We start from the raw sequence: 7,850 nt of genomic DNA, 5'->3' as shown, positions 1-7,850 counted from the left end.
CAATTCCTCGGTTTAAACTCTGGTATTTGTTGTCCTGGTAGGACTCTGACTAATATACCATTCCTCCAGGTATCACTGATATCAGGGGCTCAGGCACCTAATACTACTCAAATAGCACCCTTCACTCGTTGCTTTAATGAGCAACTACTGGATGCCTGTGGTGTTCTAGACTGGGGGTCAGCAAATCACGGCCTGCTGGCCAAATCCAGCCCACTGCCTATTTTGTAAATTAATTTTTATTGGAACACAGCCATGTCCATTCATTTACATATTGTCTAGGGCTGCTTTCAAAGGCAGAGTTGAATAGCTACAACAGAGACCACATGTCCCACAAAGCCAAAAATATTTACTATCTGGTTCTTCTACAGAAAAAGCTTTGCAGGCCCTTGCTACTCAAAGTATGGTCCTGGGACCAGCAGTCTCAGCTTCACCTGAGAGCTTGATAGAACTGCAGCATCTCAGACCCTGCCCCCAGACCTTCTGAGTCAGAATCTGTATTTCAACAAGATCCTCAGGTTGATGCATGAGCACACTGAAGTTTGAGTAGCACTGTCTTAAGAAGTCACCCCTTTATCATAGCACTCTTCACGCTCATCGGGAATTATTGACTAACTAGCTGTCTTTCCTGCTAGAGGAAAGCATAGGGATTATTCATGTGTTGTTTTCCTTTGGATTCCCAGCACCTGATAAGGTGCCTGGCCCAGAGAAGATGAATGTAATTATTCTACGACAAATGTAGTTGAAGAGAACCACGGAAACTAAAGGAGGAAAGAATTTCAAAAAGAGCAGTTATCAGGACTTTGCTGGTGGTCCAGTGGGTAGGACTCAGCGTTCTTACTGCTGTTAGTTCCCGCAAGCCACATGGAGCAGCCAAAAACAAACAAACAAACAAACAAAAAAGAGCAGTTATTTTTTATACATCAAATTGGCAAATATCAGAAAGTTTGTTAACATGTGGCATTGAGAGAATAAGGGAAAGAGGCCTTTTCTCACGTTGTGAGCACATCTCCTCTGGGGGATCAATTTGACATTCATCAAAATTACAAATGCAGGGACTTCCCTGGCGGACCAGTGGTTAAGACTTTGCCTTCCAATGCAGGGGGTGCAGGTTCAATCCCTGGTCGGGGAGCTGAGATCCCACATGCCTGGTAACCATAAAACCAAAACATAAAACAGAAGTAATATTGTCACAAATTCAATAAAGATTTTAAAAATGGTCCACATCAAAAAAAAAAAAAAAACTTAAAAAAAAATTACAAATGCATGTATCCTTTGACCCTACATTTCCACTTGCAGACCGTTATCTTCCAGATAGACTCACACCTGGGAGAAGTAATAGGATACTAAGATATTCATTGCACCACTAGCAGCAAGAGCAAAAGATTAGACATCATCAAGTATCCATCCAAAGGGATTCGCCCAGTAAGCTATGGTATATAGTGAAACTGTGTCACTTTAAAAAAAGAAAGAAGGAACTAAAGTGATGCCCAAGGTGTGTTGTTAAATCAAAAAAGGAAAATGCAAAACAATATATATCAGACAAGATCAGGTGCATTCAGGGTGGTATGGCCATAGACAAAAACAGTATATATCAAGTAATACCCAAAACAGGGCAAGGAGAGAGAAGAGAATATATATACTTGCTTGAATATTCATAAAATATCTCTGGAAGGACGTACACAAAAACCAACACCACCAGTTGGCCATGGGAAGGGATCACTGGGTTGCTAGGGACAGAAATAGGAGATTTTTCACAGTCTATTCTTTTTTTTTTTTTTTTTTTTTTTTTTTTTAATATTGGCTGTGTTGGGTCTTTTTTGCTGTGTGCGGGCTTTCTTTAGCTGCAGTGAGTGGCGGCTACTCTTCGTTGTGGTGCGCAGGCTCCTCATTGCTGTGGCTTCTCTTGTTGTGGAGCACAGGCTCTAGGCACGTGGGCTTCAGTGATCCAGCACATGGGCTCAATAGTTGTGGCTCACGGGCTCTAAAGTGCAGGCTCAATAGTCATGGCACACGGGTTTAGTTGCTCCGTGGCATGTCCAGTCTAGACTCTTGCTACTCAAAACATGGCCTACATGCCAGCAGCTTCAGAATCACCTGAAAGCTAGTTAGAAATGCAGAATCCCAGGCCTCATCCCTACATGGACTGAATCAGAATCTGCATTTGAACTAGAGCTTTAGGGAATTCAAGCCACAGTACACTCTGATACACTCTTGTCCACGCAACCAGAGAACTTCTAGCAGCACCACCTGGGTAGGTAGCACGGTCTGCTACTAATAAAAGAGCTGCCTTTTCCCCCTAACTGGGGCTCCATCCTGGTGAGACAGCAGGGACCAGGCTGTTCCCATTAAGAGGGAAGATTTCAGCAGCTCCTCCCAGGCCCTGGCTGGCCCGGAGCCCAGTACCCTGGAGGCTCCCCAGCCAAGAAACAGCTCACTTCCTCCTCCAAAAGCCACTGGGAGTGATCAGAATGAAAACATTTGAGAGTTTTCCACTTCCCCAGTTATAAGCTCTTTCCAGCACAAATAAAAATGCATCTGTCTGGCTCAGGTTTATTCATAACTGGTATTCATTTATCCATCCACTGGTGCCTCTAGGTACCTGGTACGCTGACCTAGCATTGAAAGGAAGGCAGGGGAGGGAGAGCACTGAGGAGGCCCCAATGGAGAAGGAGGGAGGAGGAAAAGCCAGGAGGTTGCTACTGCCTCTGCATCCTTGATCTGCCTGGAGCTGCTCCAGGTCACATCTGGAGGCCACAGCTGGAGTGATGCCACTGGACTTTTCAGAGCAGCAGGCATGAGGAGGGAGAGAAGATGGGGGAGCTGTGCTGACCTCGGTCCAGACCACCCAGGAGTTTGACTTTGGAAGACTAAGCATGGAGACTAACTTCTCCCACCACACTGCCCCCACTCTGACTCCCAACTCTCTGAGCCCATCTGAACAAGCACAGAGCAGCCATGAGTGAATGACCCACACTGTGGCTTTCCTGAGGCTTCCCCAACCCCAAGTTGTAGGGACTCTGGGCAGGCCATGCTCTCTCTCTCTCTCTGGGTTCTTCTTTCCCTCCCACCTCGTAATAGCAGCCCTTCCCCTCAAACCCTGAGTATTCCTCCTCCCCCTTCATGCTACCTCCTAGTGAGACAGGACTGAAGGAGGCAGGGCACAACATTTATAAGAATGACAGACTTCCCTGGTGGTCCAGGGGTGGAGAATCCGTCCTGCAATGCAAGGGATGTGGGTTCAATCCCTGGTCAGGGAATGAAGATCCCACATGCTGCAGGGCAACTGAGCCTGCAAGCCGCGACTACAAAGCCCATGCACCTCAACAGGAGAGCCCGCATGCTGCAGACTACAGAGCCCACCTGCTCTGGAGCCCATGCACCACAACTGGAGAGAAGCCAGGGAAGTCCATGTGCTGCAACAAAGAGCCCACATGCCACAACAAAGATCTCATGTGCCGCAACTAAGGCCAGACACAGCCATAAATAAATAAATAAATACATAAATTTTTTTTTTTTTTAAAGAATGAGCCATTGAGGATATGATAAAAAATGGTTAGAACCAACTAGGCCCAAAATGGTGGAAGATTCCACTTCCAGTAGACTTTGAGCTTCATTATACACTCCTTGTAATACATTAGCAGGCTAAATGACACACCCACCAGCACCATGAAAGTTCCAAGGCCATAAAAAGGCAAAAACTGGGCAGTGGCCCAATTCCTGGAAATTCCCGTCCTTCCCCAAAATAGTTGGAATAGTCCTCCCACTCTCTGCCTATGAAATTACCCAGCCCACAAAAACCATGCACCCCATATTTCAGGGCCGCTCTCACCTTCTGAGAGGGCTCATACTCTATCTATGGAGCATGTGTCCCCCAGGGCCGCTCTCACCTTTGAGATAGACCATGTTCTGCCCATGGAATGTTTCTCTGCTTTCACTTTACTGTGGCTCACTCCTGAATTCTTCCTTGTGAGAAGCCAAGGACCCTCGCTTGGCAGCCTGCCCCAGGAACTCACTCAAGACCTGGGACATGACCATCCTCTTGCGCCCCATTTTCCTGCAACCTTTTTACAAAGGGTATTAAAAAATCTGTCTTCTTACCTTTTACTTTGCCTCTCCCTGCAGAGACATAAAGAAATCGAGCTTCATCAAGTCCTGAGACAAGCTGTGCGGTTTCAGCTGGAAGACTGTGGGTTCGAGTCCCATCTGAGGTGTGACTTGGTTCAAGTGAGTCCCATCTCTGAGGTGTGGTTTCACTAGGTCCCTCCTAGCCACCACCCCTAGGTGGCTAATGTCTCCTAAATTAAAAATAAAACCAAGCCATAAAACCACTAATGAGTGTTCATCCCAAAGAGTTTACAAAATGCTCCTGCATTGGACCCCCATGTGCCTTTTATTCAACATCTAACAGCCTTACACGATTAGAATTCCTCTCCTTACTCTATAGAGGGGAACACCAAGCCCAGGAAATGTTGAAGAGCTTGACGAGATCTCCCAACCTATAGATAGCAGAGGCCTCAGGACTCAAATGCACACCTAAGCTAGCATCTCCCAAAACCTCCGAGGCCCTTTCAGTGCAGGGCTCCAAATCAGACAGGTCTTCCACCAGCAGCCACCTGCTGACATCTTAGCTCTGTGAATGGTTTTGTCCCTTGCCTGGCCTGGTCAGGCCCAAACTTCAGAGACCTGTTCCCTCCCGATTTCCTCTATGGTCCCCCATCCAGGTCTATCCCATCTTAGAGTCCGGGCAAACATCCTATCCTTCCCTTCCCAATCACTATGGTGGTTGCTTTCCAGCCAGTCTCCCTGCCCTTGGGGCTCTTCTCTTACTGCTTCATGTTCCACCAACGACCCTCAAACCCTCTGTGATAAATTAATTGCCAACTTGGCCACAATTATTCTCTCCCTGTATCCACACCCTGTGCAATGTGACTTTGTATCTCTTTCCATCAAGAAATAGAGTCAATTTCCCCACCCCTTGAATCTAGGCTGGCCTTGTGAATTGCTTTGGCCAGTAGAATATGGTAGAAGTGACAAAGTGCCAATTCTGAGTAGGCTTCAAGAGGCCATGTGCATTTCCACTTCGCTTGGAAATCTGTCCAGGCACCATGTGAACAAGCCCAGGCTAGCCTTCTGAAGGATGAGAAACCATGTGGCCCAGGACCCCCACTGGCCCGGCCAGTTGCTAGGCAAATGCCAACCATATGATGAGGCCATCCTGAATCAACCAGTCTCTAGCCAACACATTAGCTGACCTATTATGCATGAGGGAACCACCATAATCAGCTGAGCCAGCCCAAACCAGAAGAACCACCTAGCCAACTCATAGATTAGTGAGAAAAAATCATTGTGGTATTAAGCCACTAAATTCTGGCTTACACAGCAAAGGCAAACTGATCTACCGTTTGTCCCCTGCTCACTGACTCTCAGGGGCTTCCCAGACCAGACTCCTCATCCCAGGTATTCAAAGCCTTTTTAATGAAGTTGATATGTCAGTTTCATTCATCACAATTTCTCCAAAGCCTTATCTCCAGTGTCCTCTCATATGTCTTGCTCTTTAGATCCTTGAACCTCTCACCATTACCCCTCCACACACACCGTGAATACCATTTCACCCTCCTTTCTCCATCTCTCAAAATTATGTTCTTCCTTCGATACCTCACTCTAGAGTCTTCCATGACAGTGTTTACTGTTGTTCTAATGCCTTTTGCACTCTTAGTGTCAAACTTTGCTCTAATTTGCTGTGCTTGCCAAAGAAACACTTAATCATACCCTTACCCTGCCTTGCTTTACTCCTCATTGGCTCATATAGTTCATTATAGACCAGGAAGAACAGATAAACTTAGCCTCAGTGGGCCTACCTGAAGCCAGCTAGACTTGGCTTTAAATTGCTCACTAACAGGTATCTTAAATCCCATTCCCTAGAATCAGAGCCTGAGATAGAGATTCCTGAGTACATGATTTACTGAGGAAATGATTTCAAGAGAAAGGGAAGAAGGACAGGACAGGCGAAAATATTCAGCAAAGGATGGGGCTCAGCAGGAGTCTAACCTTAGCCTGATGCCAGGTGGAGCTCTGGGGGGCATGGTGAATGGGCCAGAGTTATCCCCCCTTAAGGTAAGCAGGCCAGGCACTTACACTCCTGTGTTAAACGGTCACTGTCCACCTCTGGAGAATCGGGTGGTGGGGCAGGGATGGGAGAAGGGGAAAAAAGTTCTCAGGAGGTTCTGACAAGGACATCAGCTATTGGCAATCCCCCAGAGAAGGTCTCAGATGCAAGCTTTTAGACACTGTACTGGCAGCAGTTGGGAGAGGGGGTCACTGGGTGGGAAAGGAGATCCAGCTGGGGTTCCAACATTGGCTATCACACTGGGCAAGATTCAGTTGACTCCTCTGTGAAACAAGCATAACATTTATCCATGGGTACGTAAGGACGTAAACCCAAGGCTGCCAATACAAGGTAAGTCCTCAGTGGCTGGGAGCTACGATTCCTATCGCTTGGTGAAGTCATTTTAATAAGGAGGTTAATTTTATGTGTCAGTTTGGCTGGCCTGTGGGGTGCCCAGATATTTGGACAAACATTCTGAATATTTCTGTGAGGGTGTTTTTGGATGAGATTAACATTCAAATCAGTGGGCTTTAAGTAAACCAGTGGATTTGAGTAAAGTGAATTGCCTTCCATATTGTGAATAGGCCTCATTCAATTAGTTGAAGGCCTGAATAGAGAAAAAAACCTTACCTTTCCTGAACAAGAGACAATTCTGCCAGCACATGGCCTTTGGACTTGAACTGCAACATCATCTCTTCCTTGGGTCTCCAGCCTGGTGGCCCATTCTACAGATTTTGGTCCTACCAGACTCCATAACCATGGAAGCCAATATATATATATATATATAATATACATATATATTTATATTTGTATTTATATATTAAGATATATATAGATAGATAGATAGATATACACATATATATATATATACACACCTGAGAGAGAGAGAGAGAGAGTCACCCCTCTGTATCCACAGGAGATTGGTTCCAGGATCCCCCATGGATACCAAAATCCATGGATGCTTAAGTCCCTTATATAAAATTACATAATACAATGAATACAGTCAGCCCTGTGTATCCACAGGTTTCACATCTACGGATTCAACCAACTCAGGATCAGCTGGTTGAACCCTTGGCTGTAAAACCTGTGGATATGGAGGGCTAACAAGATATAGATATAGATTTATAAATATATATGGATATAGATATACATGGATATAGATATAGATCCTCTCATCTCTATTTCTAGAAACTGGATGAATGCAGATAGAAAGGAGAGCAGGAGGTGGGCAGCCCAGGGCTCAATGACATTGTTCTAAAGGCATGGCCCTATGAACCACCCAACCACGCTTGTAGGAAGTTCAGACACTCCAAATTCCCATATGTTCTGAGGCTGAATTTTTTGGAATTAAGACAGAACCCCACCTTCCCAGCCTGCCTGGCATCCACTGAGTCAGCTCCCCAGGCAGCCCCTTCAGGCAGATACTTTGCTCCTCAGGCATCTCCTACCAGTCCCTACCAGCCCCACCTCCAGCTTCTCCATACCCCATACCTCTAGCCTAACGTGACAGGGACATGGGTGGAGAGGTGAGTCCCTGGAACAGGGAGAGGGAGATCACGAAGAGGCAGCACTTGCCAGAGTTCACTGCTCCCACCCACACCTGGTAACCTCACCAGGATGCTGAGGATCCAGGGCCATCTCAAGGGCACAAGAGGGGATGTGAGGATCCCCAAATATCCTCCCCAATTAGCTTAGGCTCCATAATGCTCCCTCCTTTTTTCCTACAATGAGGGCTCCCAACCCT

General features: G+C 46.4%; 1 long non-coding RNA gene across 1 annotated transcript in view; it reads right to left on the bottom strand.

The window, feature by feature from the left end:
* Nucleotides 1-1,216: 1,216 nt before the first annotated feature.
* LOC130832561 (uncharacterized) overlaps nucleotides 1,217-7,850 on the bottom strand; it is a 40,062-nt gene continuing 33,428 nt past the window's right edge. The window contains exons 5-6 of the long non-coding RNA XR_009048324.1: nucleotides 4,099-4,295; nucleotides 1,217-1,727 (exon numbers count right to left, since the gene is read on the bottom strand). This is a non-coding gene — a long non-coding RNA (uncharacterized LOC130832561). The remainder of the gene's footprint in view (nucleotides 1,728-4,098; nucleotides 4,296-7,850) is intronic.

Source organism: Hippopotamus amphibius, chromosome 12, assembly GCF_030028045.1.
Source record: "Hippopotamus amphibius kiboko isolate mHipAmp2 chromosome 12, mHipAmp2.hap2, whole genome shotgun sequence".
Taxonomy (NCBI): Eukaryota; Metazoa; Chordata; class Mammalia; order Artiodactyla; family Hippopotamidae; genus Hippopotamus; species Hippopotamus amphibius.
The sequence above is the reverse complement of the archived record's forward strand: the minus strand, read 5'-3'. Positions and strand labels throughout refer to the sequence as shown.